The following is a 16,602-nucleotide window of genomic DNA, read 5'->3' as shown; positions in this document are numbered from 1 at the left end:
GAGTGTAATTTCACTAAAGGCCCATAGATTAGTATGCGACAGGTCGAGATGGCTCCACACATCCGCACAGCCCCCGCGCTAACCCGGTGCTGGATAGCGCGGGTGACGTGCGGGTGTGCGGGGCATTCCCCTGCCGCATACCCCGATTGCCTTATGGACCACCTGTCGCGTACTGTAAGATCTACATTGCATAGGTACACCGTACACGTCAAAATTTGTATGAGAGTTTGTAGCTAAAGTATGACCTAGGTAGGTACGCTGGAAAAGATAATTAGTTCTAGATGATGTCATAGTTTCAGCAGATCATCACTAAATAATCTGATTGGTAGAAAACGCACTTGTCCACTCCGCCCCGCTTCAATAGAAACGCACCCTAACGTCAGGTACATAACATAAAGGTCGTTTCTTGGTTTCCTAACAAGTAAATACAGCAATTAAAAGTCATAAGTCCTAATTAATCATTCAGTAGGTACCTACTTCTAAAATTCATAAGAAGCCATCCCAACAAAAGCGCCCACTCAAGTAAAATTGTTTTTTTTTTTTTTCAATTTTACTTTGAAATACCAGAAGTCACGTTGTGATATCAAAAGGTCACATTTTTCAGCAGTTAACGTTAAACGTTCAACATACGTCCGCATTTATTCTTCGGCTCGTAAATCAGAACCAGACACAAATCCATATATCTAACTAAAATATCCGGTGTAAGTTGTACCTAACTATGAAACCTAACTTTTAGGGATGTCATTTTTATCTAACTTTAATAACAATGAAAGAGAAAATGAACAATGTAAAACAAATAAACCTTTGAAATTTTGGAAAAGTCACCACTTTCATATTATAAATATCCATATCCATACTTCCATATTATAAATACGAAAGTATGTCTGTATTCTGTCTGGTAGCTTTTCACGGACCATTCGATTAACCGATTTTGATGACGTTGGTACAGAGTTAGCTTATAACCCGGGTACGGACATAGACTACTTTGTGTCTCGGAAAAAATGTTACTACAGGAAAACGGAAAATTTAAGATGCATAATCCGGTTATTCGATTTTGACAAAATTTCATACAGAGTTAGCTTACATCGGACAGATAAAGTCGCGAATATAGCTCTATTTGTAACAATATTTTATTAAACTATCCCAAATATTCCAACGCAATAACATAGAGTAGACCGATAATAATCCGTTTTGTACCCACTTCACAAGTCACAAGACATCAAACAAATCGGACGTTGCATTTTTTGAATAGGCAAAGATAATGTACAAATACAGAAAATATTTTAAAGGCACTTAAAAATGACAAAGTCAACAGGAGCACTGCGAAGCGACGACAACCCTACCCGCAAGTACCGACCCTTGTTTGCGCACCAAATCGTGCAACATTCCAACTCCAAACAAAGTTGGGCCAGTGTTTATTCAGAAAGCTTTTGTACACACTACTCGAGCTCGGACCGATGACCGATCGCTGATGGAAACAGAGGCGGATGATCTAGTTACGGCGAGCCCCGTGCCGGCATTAACATTTCATTAGCATAGTCAAACATTAGTCACACATAGGAAAGGCTTAGCGGGTCTCTGTGCCAACAAGCCGCGGCTCTGCCGGGCACTTCACGCGCAATTATTGTACTTAGCTATTGTCTGCATAAACATTCGAGCTGTTTGTTCAGCAAACGTAACGGAGCGCGGAACGAGATTAGGCTTTGTTTATAGTCTTGCTTGCATCCGCCTTGAATCGCTTCGTTATTCGCGAATTGTGGAATATTTTATTCGTAATTGCAACTATGAGCTCGACGGATTCTGAAACTGCTGGCAAACGAGATTGTGGAATGCGATTTAAAAGAAAGGCACGCTATGGAACTTTGATGCAAGCTTTTTAAAACTTATTTCATTATTTCTTCAACTATGAATTGCGTCCTAATAGAACGACTGGCTTTTCTTTATACCATTGAAACTCTTGAGTCTGTGTTCCTAGAACTGTATGTAGATTAAAAAGTGTTTTATTTCAGGATTGATGTAGGTATTTTTCCTAGTGGATTCTAAACTTTTCCTTGATTTTCCAACATTTTGACCGACTTCCAAAAAAGAGGAGGTCCTTAATTCGACCCGTGTTTTTAAGTATATATGTACACCAATTTCTACGATTTTTCTAAACCATTTTTCATTATTTTTAACCCCCGACCAAAAAAGAGGGGTGTTATAAGTTTGACGTGTGTATCTGTGTATCTGTGTATCTGTGTGTCTGTGTATCTGTGTATCTGTGTATCTGTGTATCTGTCTGTGGCATCGTAGCGCCTAAACGAATGAACCGATTTTAATTTAGTTTTTTTTGTTTGAAAGGTGGCTTGATCGAGAGTGTTCTTAGCTATAATCTAAAAAAAATTGGTTCAGCCGTTTAAGAGTTATCAGCTCTTTTCTAGTTTTCTTGTAGAAAAGAAGGTTAGATAACCGTTAGGTTCATAATATTATGTCAATAGACAAATGTCAAGCTGTCAAGATGGACGTTGCCTAAATACATAATTATTTATTTGAAAATGATGTTTTGGAAAACTCAGATACTTTGGATCGTCGGGGGTGTTATAAATTTTTAATTTACACTTGTTTAATATAAAATCGTATAAGTAACTACATAAAATCGCTTTGAACTTTCTGTTTTGGAGTAAATAATAATTTTATAATTACAAACTTATTGGTAAGAATAAGCAGAGAATTATCTTCACAATATTTAAATAGCATATTGGATTAATAGGTACGGTAGGTACATATTGATTGTAATTCTCTGTTATGGAATTAACAGAAATTGGATAAATTAATCTGATTGTAGCATTTTGTTTTATTTTTTATTCAGATACGAGACTGCAATCTCTCCATAATCTCTCTTGGTAGGTAAATGCTGATGCCGTCTTACTTGCAAGCGGGCTAACCTGGAACGTTTTCATTAAACCCATACTCCTGATCGGCATCGTACTGGAACGCTAAATAGTTTGGAGGCACAGCTTTAGGGTGATATCTAGCCACGGCCGAAACCTCCCACCAGACAATAAGAATGATTGTTTAATAATAATTTATTTGTACGAAACACATACGTAGCTAATCGTATGCCCAATGCCCTTTCAGCTATGACTATATCGGTCACTATACGAAGTGATTCATTATTTGAAGTCCTTTGTATAATCACCTGCACGAAATTCATTTCTAATACAACATCAAAGAATTCCTGGTTGGATAACTGCCGCAAAGATTGCCGTACTATATTATGATAATCTAAATTACGTTGTAAAATTGTCCCAAACAAAATTCCTAAGCGTGCCATCGTACTAATTAAGACTTAATTGAAAATGGCCGGAGTTTGGCTTATTCTTTGTAGATTTATCACTTTAGAAGAGGTGGCGGAGGAACAACGCATTGCCGTTGTTCAGATAAAGTTTATTTTATGACTAAAGCGAGAGCATTAATATTCATTACTGAGGCAAAATGAACTAAGTTTATTGTATAATAAAGATCAAAGAACACCGCAGAAGACCTGTCTATGGCTATATATTTTTCCTGTAAGTTTCTACTTACTTATTAGCCACCTGTGAATGGAGTCTTTTTTTTGGATAAAAATAAATAAAAACAAATAAACTACAAGTATTGTTAATCAGTCCAAGGAATACCATCAAATTACTAATTTGTGTGCGTAATCATAAATTAGGTATAATATTGTTTAATTACTTGATTAGCTATTTCTAAAGGAATACACGTGGTTCAATATAATAGTTTCCAAAATATCCTGCTTGGGATCGATTCAGTATTAAAATATTAAGTTCGTGGAATTAAGTTAACGTAAAAAAAACGGGTCAAACACATTGTAGGACTCGCAGACGAAAGGTTCCGTACCATCGTATAGGATTATTTACTTTTTAATTTTTTTAATTTACTTGGCGGCAATTTATAAATAGCAGCAATAAAAAATATACACACTGCGAAAATTTCAATATTCATGAGATACAGCCCGCTGACGGACACTGACAGATGGACAGACGACGGATAGCGGAAGAATAGTAATAGGGTCCGATTAGCAACCTTCGAGTACGGAACCCTGGAAAGATGTTTGCTCCTTCGAAAAATGAAGAGTTTTTTTTTTTTCAAAAATTCGAGAAAGTTGTTACATGACGCGACGTAATGAATATTGATCGGTCTTAGAATATTTATCGTTCGTTATGATAACCCATATCATAATATTCTCGACAAAAATGTTTTTGTTAGCCTTATCTGAATTTTCATTAATATTGAACAAGATGAAAATAACTACGATGCTCCCAAAAAATAAAGTTGATCAACTTAGGCCTTCGAGGTTTTTGTGAAACGTTTTGGAAAAAGGAAAAGTCATTTCCTATAATATAGCATAGGTACTGCTAAAGGCGACGTTATTATAACAGTAGTCATCATTATCATCAATCTATATCTGTACAATATACTCACCTAACGTGGGACGACCTCAGACCCGCTGGACTTAAAAGGATAGCGGGAAGTGAGTGAATGAGGAAGGCGGAGGATGTGCGTGGTGGCGCGCTCTCGGGAAGGCCTATGTCCATCAGTGGACGCAAACAGGCTGATTGATTGATACTTACCTAATATTTATATTATGTTATCGTCATCATCATTACCAACCAATTATAGATGTTCACTGCTGGAGGACTTCCAGAGTTTTATATGCCACGGTCTTGCCCCGCCTGAATCCAGCACGAGCAGCTCGCTGCGAACCGTTTGATATCGTCTGTCCACCTAGAGGAGCGTCTTCCAACGTTGCGCTCTCAAACCTCAACGTCTATCGGTTTTCGAAGTATGTGCCCTGCTCATTACCACTTCAGCTTCGCCATCTGATCAGCTGTATCGGTTACTTTGGTTGTCCCGCGGATCTCCTCATTGATTTGATCACGTAGAGGAACTCCAAGCATAAGTAGTTCTCCGTCACCCGCTAAGTGACTCTGAGCTTTCTGACTGACAATATTAACGTCCACAGCCAAAAAGATATGCAGACGTAGACCTCAAAGATTTTGAGAAATTTCAACAGAATTTTTTTAAAACCTGGGCCTCGTGAAAAACTGGTCATATTCGTAGAATATTATGCTATACCAATTAAAAATTTAAAACTCGACTCTTTGTCGGTCTACGGTAGTTTTTGTGGTAAGTAGTTGAAACTAACAGTTATCATGTAGCCATTAACATAGTTTAGTTAACGTTAGTTAATTATTCGGTATGGAAAGTTTTAACACTTTGTCCATTGCCGTACGATAAGAGTTGTCGAATTTGTAGAACCAATGTTTTGCCAACATTGAGTCCAAGGTATTTGTTGCACTTATATGGAATTTATTTTACTCGAGCATAGAAGGATTTTCTGTTGTTTTATCGAAAAAGTTGAGATGTGTAATCCGCTTGTTAACATGAGCTCATCCTCTGAAATTTTAATACGTAAATTCCCTTTTGGAGCCTTTGGGAGCCCTAAAAATGAACGGATTTCATACGACGTGATCAATTACGATTTCGAGTGTATGAAGAGATGATATGACGCTCCCCGCAAGATTCTCTCTCTTCTAGATCTGCAATCCCTCATGCTCCATATCTAAACGAGCATCGTAACGACACTGCGTATAATCTCACACTGTTATGACTACACCGACTTTACACACAGGAAATCCAACCTTATATAATAAGGCCTGAAGTATCTCATTCCACCGCTCTACAAAACCAAGGTATGAAGTGAGTAATACTCTTTGAATAATAAGTTCTATATATAACTGTTTACAGAGGTTTTTGTTCTACTAATTCGACCAAAGAACTAAAATAGGAGGTTGAAAAATGAAACCGTGGACTATGGAAAAGCAATAACGCGAGAAACCACTCGTTTTGCATTTAGCCTTCTAATTTTATTATTGAGCTAAATTGCTGATTCTATTTAGTTAGGTCGGGAAACAAATGGTGAAACAAAACTGTTGCGACTCCAAATTTAGGCTGTAACATAGCCTGGAAACGTAGAAGCTTCTAAAACGGGAATTATGTACATATTCGAATGCAAGCTTACGTATTTTACAGCGAAGATACTGAGACTGGTTTGAATAATAAACTTACTATACTACTGTATCTGTTACTGTATATATTTTAGAGAAACTTTCATGGAAGATCCGGTTTTGAATTGATTGGCATCATCCCTAAATAATTCTCACTCGAAGGGAATGACGCTTATCTAGATAAACTTAGAAAGTAAAACATTATGTAGGACTTCGTCTGTGGTGGCGTTTGCTGGCACGCGTGTTGTGTCTTTTTTGGAGTGTTTTTTTGTTAGAAGTGGCTGGTTTTTGTGTTCTGCTGGTGTTTATTAGTGGTGGAACTGACTGGGAAAAGCTCTAAAGTCCATACTTATACTTATACATATAGTTTCCCTAACTTATAAATAACTACAAACTTGGCATTGGCTAATCAGTGTAAAGCCAGACGAGAGAGAGAAACATTATGTAAGTAATAAATAAAAAACTTTGTAGTGATGATGATGATGCAGCTTAAGATGGACCGCGTATACAAAGCTTACATAAATGCTTATTCACTCTTGACTTGAAGGTACATTAATTAAAAGTGGAGGAGAAAAATGATGGCAGGACTGAGTACAGCACAGTACGTACCTACAGCTCTGGCTAGGTTAATCTAAATATATGTATAAAAAGAAAAGCTGACTGACTAACTGACTGATCTATCGACGCACAGCTACAACTACTAAACGGATTGGGCTCAATTTGGCACGCAAATAGCTATTATGACGTAGACATCCGCTAAGAAAGGATTTTGGAAAATTCAACACCTAAGAGGGTAAAATAAGTGAGGATTTGAAGAAATTCCTCTGTGAAATCTATTCTGGCGCTCTGTATTGGCACAGAGTAAGAATATGATATTACATACAGAGGTAGAAGCTTCTAGAGCGTCATTTAGCATGAGATCAAACGCGTCGGATTAGTGTCTCTCTTTATCAGTATAAAGAGAGACATTGGTATTTATGTTTATTGGTCTTTATTGGTCATTATCGTAGTGGTCTGCTGAGGTGTAGAGGATCTTGAATTAAACATTTAGTTGTACTACAATCCACACGTCAATCCATACTAATCCATACTAATATTATAAATGCGAAAGTGTGTCTGTCTATCTGTCTATCTATCTGCTACGCTTTTACGGTTCAACCGCTGAACCGATTTTAATGAAATTTTGTACAGACTTAGGATACATTCCGGGGAAGGACATAGGCTACTTTTTATCTCGGAAAAACGAACAAATCCCGCGGGATTTCTAAATACTCATCCGCTTGATCGATTTGTGTGAAAGGTGCCGAGGCAGCTTGCGTCCCTGGAATTGACAAAGGCAACTTTTTATCCCGAAAAATCAAACAGTTCCCACGGGATCTTTAAAAACCTAAATCCATGCGGACGAAGTCGCGCGCATCCTCTAGTGTCATAATAAATAATGCTCACTTAATTCGCTTTATAAGCTTAATTTCACATAATCCATCCGAGTGTCGCGTGTCCCGCATAATTGCGGTGCGGAGTTTTGCGCCGCGGCGTCGGATTTGCGGATGCCGGGTGTCGCGGCGCGGGCTCGTGATCTCGCATCGAGTTGCGAATAATTGAGTGGCACCCTGGCGCCCTCGCTCATCCGCCTCTAAGTGTAACGCTTCATTATACCTAAGAAGTGCTTAATAACTCTCGTGTGAACATGTTTTTATTATACCGCTAAACAATAATGGGGCTCGTTAATTATTACCCTGATATATTTCGCTGAGGTTTCTAAGGAGAATGAAAATGATTTTCCCAAAATAATATCTGTATTTTTCTTAGGTATAGATAGCAACCATGATCATTTTACCATATAAAATTAGTGCTTGTTGATGAGTAAGACAGAAGATACAAAACGCACAAGAGTAGACGAGATAGGGCTCTACAAGTGTGGCCCAAGTGTCGTATTTTGTTTTTACTTGTAGGTACGTACCTATTTGGTAAGTACTGCTTTTTTCCACAATTATTATGATTTCATTAACTCTTAAGGGGTTATTTACATTTCTAACAAATTCAGATCGACTCTTAGATTAAGGACTATAATGCAGATACTATAATAGAACTATACATTGATACAACTATAATTGATATTACTTTTTTGCAACAATCTGTAGTTGATAAAATTGTAATTAAATTAAATTAGATTATGTGTAAAGTGAAATTGAGACTACAAAATGGACTACATAATATAATATTGTATTATTTTCATAAAAGTTTCATAGCTTCAAAACTTGTAGTTTAAAACAACAGAAGATTTGAAGCAATGAAACACACAGATGACAGCTACAGTGACGATCACAATCACCTCTGATTGGCGGACACTCTCTCACTATTAGCTTGAATGCCCAGTTGCATCAAGAATACCATAAATTCAGCCAATTAAAACAACTGGGATTGTAGCAATGCGATACATTATGCTAACGGGGCTATTTTATTGCAACTGGTTAAAGTGCATTATTAATAAAAAAGCTTTATTGACTTAGAAAAGTTTTCAAATGGATCCAGTAAAGCGTTTAATGAGCAAAAGAACTTGTTAAGTGAATCCTGATCCTGTTACCCGATAGCGAGTAGCGAGCAGCGAGTAGGTAGAGGAAGCCCCACAGCGCCGGCGGAGCGCGCGGCGCCGGCTTACTCCAGGATTAAGCAATGTCTTCCTTAATTTATGCCGCTAGCTACTTTATTAAAGCTACAATGTAAACTGTCTGCATGTTTGAATATTATTTGAATGCATTTTACCGATTGCGCAGAGATGTCTTTGGCTGAGACATTTACATAGATTACTGATGATCGCACTAACATCTGATCCATACTTCCATACTAAAATTATAAACTATAGATGACGCCCGCGGTTTCGCCCGCGTGGAGAAAGTGTGTCTGTCTGTCTGTCTGTCTGCTACATTGATGTTTCACGGCCCAACAGTTTAACCGATTATGATGTAATTTGGTACAGAATTAGCTTACACACCGAAAACGGACGTGGGCTACTTTTTATCCCGGAAAATCAAAAAATTCCCACGGGATCCTTAAAGGTCCAGCCACTTAACCGATTTATGTGCAAAACTTTGGTTGAGAGATAGCTTGTGTTCCGGAAATTGACACAGGCAACTTTTTATCCCGGAAAATCAAAGAGTTCCCGCGAGATTTTCAAAAAAACCGTGATCCACGTGGATAAAGTCGCGGGCACCATCTGATACTTAATAATTATTTGTCGCAGGTAGATTAGTAGAATTGTAGTATTTCGCTGTTTACAAAGGGCGTCGGCATTTTACAAGTAAACTTGTCATGGTTCTTTCAATCAGTTTCACCTACTCGACCGTAGTTTTAATATGCTATGCTTCATGCTTCACAAAACACTCAGGGACAACCAACACACCGCTGCTGATATTATCATATGATAATCATATGAGAAGGTTAGATGGCCAATTTCTACACAGATTAGCCATTGCCCGCTAGATAACAAACTGCACAAGCGCAAACACAGATACACTCTCTATTCCCTTACTAAATATAATCTATATGTATATCTTTGAATATTAATGAAATGAATGAATAGTAATGAAATAAAAAGTACAAAACAGAACAAGAAAGACTCTCAGCCCGATAGGACTGAAATATTTCGGACACACCAGGGAGAGATCACGCGCAGGACTAACATATTTATACGTGCTCTCCGAGGCAAAGGAGCAATGCACCGCCCGGCAGCTTCTTCTGGATGACTAGAATGGAATATCTACTGAGAATTTCTTGATAAAACAACCAAATAAGTAACTATTTAAATGTCCATTTAAATAGGTGACCTCCAAACAATAGGCGGATTTTTGTACGTGAACCGGGACAGGTAGGTTGACATTTATCACGAGCACAATAGAAACGTACGAGCTAGTATATTAGAAACTTTGGCAATTGTATGCGAGCCCCTTATGTTTCGCCGGCGCTGTTTCACGCAAAGTTCCTACTTTTACGATAATGTCAGCCATTGCCATTCAAACGCGCTGAAACTTTATCTGTGTGTGTGAAAGGATAAGCGTTTGGCTTATATCTTTTGCGTATAATTTGAAACATGTTAGCCCAAGTTACTTCGTATCATTTTACTGGCACATATACTTGAAACCAACGGGCTCCCGTTATTAGAGACATTCACTATTACTTACAAAGTTATTTTGATTGGTTAAATACAGGAAGTTAAATAATTCTAATATTATTTTATTATTCTCGTCCTAAATTCCACAATTCCTCTTCAGTGCGTGTTACCAGTGATGGCATATGGATCCGAGACATACTCGCTTACTGTAGGGCTCATACTAAAGCCTGAGCTTTCGTACTCCTGAGCTTTGAGTGACTCTGAAGTCACTCAGCGGGCGACGGAGAGAGCTATGCTTACATACTCCAAGCATGGTTCTCTCCATGTCCTGCTAAGTGACTCTGAGCTTCTCTACGTAATAAAAAAAACTAGAGAATGAGAAGGTCCGTAGGTCATGACACACCGCTCAACGGGTTGCGAAGCTAAGTGGCAATGGGTATGGCGCACAGTTCATAAAATGGATAGACGTTGCGGTCCCAAGGTGCTAAATGGCGACCTCGCACTGGAAAATGCAGCGTTGGAACACCCTCCCACTAAGTGAGCAGACATCAAAAGAGTCGCAAGGAGTCGCTGGATTCAGGCGGCGCGGCCCAAGATCGTGACGTGTGGATGTCCCTACAAAAGACCTATGTCCAACAGTGGACGTCTAACCGATAATGATGATGATGAGTGCTATTATTATCGGTGTAGGATTGTAGGTGTGTGGAAGGGTTTGAGAGCCAGCCGCACTATTATTGTCACGAAAACTCGTACTATTTGTTAATATAAAAGCTCAACAATGCAATAACGAATACGCCACTAAGAAAGAGTATTATCGGTGTAAATAGTTTAGAATTTATTATACACAAATAAATGATGCAGGAAACGTTTGAAATATGAATAATTACATTTGGCAAATGTAAGCGAATATATTATGTTTCGTTTCGCAAAAGCTGATTTCACGCAAAGTTCCCACTTTTACGATAATGTTAGCCATTTCAATTCAAATGGGCTAAACTTTATCAATGTGTATGAAAGGATAAGCTTAGGCATATATCTTTTGCTAACTGATGACCGCGACATCGTCTGCATGGATTTAGATTTTTTAAATCCCGTGGGAACTATTCGATTTTCTGGGATCCAAACTATAGGTAGCCTATGTCACTTTCCGGATCTTTAATCTATGCTTTTCTCAAGCATTAAACAAAATATTAGATTTGCGAAACAATTTTGTATTTGACTGTAGGTACATAAACGCCTCAGAGTTTTACTGTCGGTCGAGTTGACCATACAAAAATGAAAAAAATGCAAAGTGGTAACTCGGCCATTCGGACGGTTTGTTTCGGTCGAGATGTCAAAATCATTATCGATCCGTTAAACCAACTGATCAACAAACAAACACAATTTCACATTTCTAATATGGGTAGTAATGTACCAATCTTCAAAACATTTTAAACATCCACGTTAACATTTACACATATTACACAAACATACTTAAAGTGTATGCTTGACAAACTAAGAGCCTTGTTAAAGTTCGTCTTCACTACTGTTTGCTCGGCATCAAGTACCTAGTGCAAAGTTAAAGTCAAAGGTCTGCACCCCTAAGGGCTTGTGCATATCAAGCGGAAATAAAGTTACCTTTGCCGGTAAACGGACTATTAAAAAAAACAGTCAAGTGCGAGTCGAACTCGCACACGAAAGGTTCCGTACCATAGTTCAAGAAATAACATTTTTTTTTAATCATTATTTTGTAATTTTTATTATTTGTTGTTATAGCGGCAATAGAATTACACATTCTGTGATTTCAACTCTCGACCAATTACGATTCACGAGATACAGCCCGCTGCGAGACAGACGGAGGGACAAACAGTGGAATATATGTATATATGGCACCCTTCGGGTACGGATCCCTAATAAGTAAGTTTAGTTACGAATATTTTAGATAAAGTATGCCACGTTGTAATTATCCATCAAAGAAATAGGTTACTTACCTAACATTAAAATTTATTATTGCCATCTTTGTTGACGAAATACAATAAATAATAATCTGTTATTAAAATTTGCTGAGACGAGTAGAAAAGAAAATAATAATTCCTTATGTTAGACTATTATTTTTGAAATAAAGTTTCGAGAATTGGAAGTCTAGACTATCTAGAAGCATTTTCCATTTTAAATGAACTGGCATTCTTCGCAATATTTACTTTCCTGTACAATATGTTATCTAAATAAACATTTTCAGAATACGAATGTGCGCTACAATAAAAACCCATCTGAATTCGTATGCATTAACTTAGTTTGCTTTTTGCTTTCTTTATATTCTACGAACATTTAAAAATGCTTTCGCTATCCGGTAACCTATGACCATTAGGTATCTACGTTTTTTGTACTGTATGTGTAAATTGTAAAAGCTTGAACTAAGTTAATCCTAAAATTTTCCAGTAAAACTATGAATCTCATAAGAAAGCTCAGAATCACTCAGCGGGCGATGGAGGGAGCTTGTAGTTTCTCTACGTGATCAAATCAGAAATGAGGAGATCCGTAGAAGAACCTGAGGAACCGACTTAGCGTAGCGGCTGAAGTGGCAATGGGCCGGGCACATAGTTTGCAAAACTGATAGACATTGGGGGTCCCAAGGTGCTGGAATGACCTTGCACCGGAAAACACAGCATTGGATACTACATAGCTCGGATCATCGATGGCTGTTTGGGGTCTCAAGTCCCAACAAAGTGCAACCCCATACCGGAAAGCATGGTTTTGGTAGATAATCCACAAGATGGACAAATGGTATCAAAAGCCGCAGCTGGACTACGGCAGCATAAATAAGATCATGGAATGTGCAATTATACCTTTTAGAGACTTATATGCTCATGTATACTGGACTCAAAATGGGTTGAAAAGTCAAAGACCACCTAATATGGACAGCGATGCTTTTAGGAGTATTTTTTACAAAATATTCGCAATAACGAAAATGCAATCATGAGTAGTCGAGAAAAACAATCCAACTACAAACATATCCCGAAATAATACATTAGCTACTGACACTAACACGAATAGTAACAGGAGTATGATTTATTGTAGCTTATAAAAAAAATATCATCAATTATTAAACATTGTTAAGCTAAAAGATTAAACTGAACGCTAACCTCGTTTTACACGCGGCGCGTATCGGTGACTGACGAGAACTTATGACTTATAATAACGCGACTTTTCTCATATGCGAAAACAAAGTAGGGCAAAGCTTACGTACGTAGGGGTACCAGACGTTAGGATTTATCCGGATATGTCAAGATTTTTATAAGTGCGGCCAGTTCAAATACTTATATCAGAAGTTTAGATTAATACTGAATTTAATTATTTACTAGCTTATGCCCGCGAATTCATACGAAAATTTCAAACCCTTACTTTACTTTACTTATGGGTTGAATTTTCAGAATACTTTCTTGGTACAAAAGTACTTTCTACGTCATAATACTCGTAGCTAACTACATGTCAAAGTCAGCACCGTTTAGTTTTTACCCCCTGACCCAAAAAGAGGGGTGTTATTTTGACCGTGTGTATATGTGTATGTATGTGGCATCGTAGCTCCTAAACATTAGTTTAAAAAAAAACTAAATTAAAATCGGTTCATTAGAACCGATTTTAATTTAGTTTTTTTATTGTTTGAAAGGTGGCTTGATCGAGAGTGTTCTTAGCTATAATCCATGAAAACCGGTTCAGCCGTTTGAAAGTTATCATCTCTTTTTTAGTTACTGTAACCTTCACTTGTCGGGGGGTGTTATAAATTTTTAATTTACACTTGTACATAATATGGTAACCCTACACTTAGGTTATTACACCGCTTGTTCAAAGTAAGTAATATTATTTCGGTCTCCCGCAAACGCTGATAGATGTAGGCACTCGATTTTCATTGCGATCGTTCGTATGTACGCACTGCCAGCCATCGTTCACACGGAGCTTTTCCAACGCGCTTATAAACGTCATTGCTTTTCTTACGCTCTTGTCTATTGCAGTGTTGGGTAGGGTTACCAGACGCCAGGATTTGTCCTGACCTATTAGGATTTGTAACTTGTCTTAACTGGCTATGGACATGTAGGGCCGGGTTTGAATAATTACTTAAGTAATTGAGTATTCAATGAAACACTAGGAGCCGATTTTTTAATCGTCAAATAACTATTATTGGAAAAATTTTAAGGCGCGTTGGAAAATCGGCCCTTGATAAATGATATGATTTAGAGCCGAATTTTCAATTATTAAGTAATGAAGACATTTGACATTTTTACAGTTTTCGTGTGATTGTTCGATTCATGATATCAAAATGTCAGATAACGTGATAAACTTTGACTGACAAATTTTGGCATTTTGACTGAAAATTTAAATGCCACTTTTTAAATCATTATATCATGGTTAACTCGCAGTTTTTTTAATGAGCACAGAAAAGCGTATAAGAACGACGGCTTATATTTTTTTTAATAAAAATTTAGCTTCACACCAAATAATATTACCTACTATAACTCCGAATAAGGAAAGGTAGTGTTCTATTTCTAAATAAAATATTGGCCAATCTTGTAGAGAGCATTGGATTGCCTTTATTTGATACAAACTCTGCTCTTCGGAATCATTTGAATAGTTTTACAAAAAATCAATACTTAATATTGTAAATGCGAAAATGTGTCTGTCTGATTGCCTGCTAGCTTTTGACGACCCATCTGTTTAACCGATTTTGATGAAATTTGGAAAATTTATCTAAACAACAAACGGACAATTAATTTTCAAAAAGTGTGTTTAGGTTTAATAAAAAAGAAATACCATTGTCAGTCACTTCAACTTTAGATTTAAGTACTTCTTTGTATCGATATACATTTTGATCTGACAAACGACTAGCTTAATTAACAAACCGTGTCTTATAAATACACATTTTTAGTCGAAAATCCTGTATAAATCCTCTGCAGCAACGTATCATAAACGGATTCGAAACTACCAGCATCAGAGCGTTCCAGCTTGTTTCCTTAATTAATTAAAACAAATAAAGGCATCAGGTTTTACGTCGCAGAGCGCTGCTAGTCGGAATGTTATTATTTTTTGCTAGCTTTATACTTGGGTAGCATATAAAATATATAGTACTAGCTGATGCCCGCGACTTCGTTCGCGTGGATGTAGGTTTTTTAAAATTCCCGTGGGAACTCTTTGATTTTCCGGGATAAAAAGTAGCCTATGTGCTAATCCAGGGTATAATCTATCTCTATTCTAAATTTCAGGCCAATCCGTCCAGTAGTTTTTGCGTGAAGGAGTAACAAGCATACACACACACACACACACACACACATACAAACTTTCTCCTTTATACTATTAGTGTGATGCAATTTTTTCATCTCTATCTATGGTAGCCCAGGGGTTTTAAGGGATCGGCCTTCTGTTCGGGAGGTTGGGGGTTCAATCCCGGGCACACGCTTCTAACTTTTCGGAGCTATGTGCATTTTAAACAATTAAATATCACTTGCTTTAACGGTGGAGGAAAACATTGTTAGGAAATCTGCGTACCTACCTGAGAGTTCTTCATAATGATCTCAAAGTGTGTGAAGTCTGCCAATCCGGACTCGGCCACCGTGGCAGACTATGGCCTAAACTCTTCTCATTCTGACTGGAGATCCGTGCCAGAGTGCCGGCGATGGGTTGATCATAATGATGATGATTTATCTTCACTTTTGTATAAAAATAAACACCTACCTATAATTACTAAATGATACCTACTGACTGAGACTTTGTCTACGTGGATATAGTTCTTAAAAATCCCGTGGGAACTCTTTGATTTACCGGGATAAAAAGTAGTCTATTTTTATCTCTAGGATGCAAGCCCTGTACCAAGTAGGAGCCTATTGCACGCAAAGTCATCCTTGTGGATTCAAAATCTCATGGAAACTCTTTGATTTTCCGGGACCGAAAGTAGCCTCTGTTCTTCCCCGGGATGCAACGTATCTCTTTATATTAAACGTCAAAAATGGGTAAATGAATGGGGTGTGACATACTTTTCTACTTGTACTTTAATTAAGTATGGATTTGAAATCTTCGGGTGGAATATTGATTTTGCTAATAAATTAGTTGATATTGTATCTTGGTAGCTATAATATCTATTACATACCTCGGGGTATACATTAATCATTATTGTAAATTAATTCAAATCAATTTCTTTATAAGTAAAATGCATATACAAAACTTATTTCCTTTGAAAAGTAGTATTTGAAAGTATGTAGATACATAAAGTAATACGTTTAGTTAGATAATTCTGCATTATAATGTCATATTTACGCGCAAATTCGGTTTATGGTAACTTGACTTTATGTTAAGCGAGACGTCTGATATTTTAGTCCTGATCGCTTTCGATAAAGTGCGCCATATTTACGTATTATAATTTTATAGCCAGACTACTTACATCAACATAAAACACTACGTACACTACCTACCTATACC

At 37.3% G+C, this 16,602-nt stretch overlaps 1 protein-coding gene and 1 long non-coding RNA gene across 2 annotated transcripts in view; one reads left to right on the top strand and one right to left on the bottom strand.

Moving 5' to 3' along the window:
* Positions 1-16,602, top strand: part of LOC123869571 — a 132,258-nt gene that overhangs the window by 87,406 nt on the left and 28,250 nt on the right. The gene's annotated exons all lie outside the window — the stretch shown is intronic.
* On the bottom strand, positions 225-8,471 carry LOC123869598. Its single transcript, XR_006796924.1, has 3 exons — positions 8,377-8,471; positions 4,703-4,705; positions 225-245 (listed from the first exon to the last, which is right to left on the bottom strand). It is a non-coding gene; the product is annotated as an uncharacterized LOC123869598 (long non-coding RNA).

Source organism: Maniola jurtina, chromosome 11 (assembly GCF_905333055.1).
Source record: "Maniola jurtina chromosome 11, ilManJurt1.1, whole genome shotgun sequence".
NCBI lineage: Eukaryota > Metazoa > Arthropoda > Insecta > Lepidoptera > Nymphalidae > Maniola > Maniola jurtina.
This window is presented reverse-complemented; position numbering and strand designations above follow the sequence as displayed.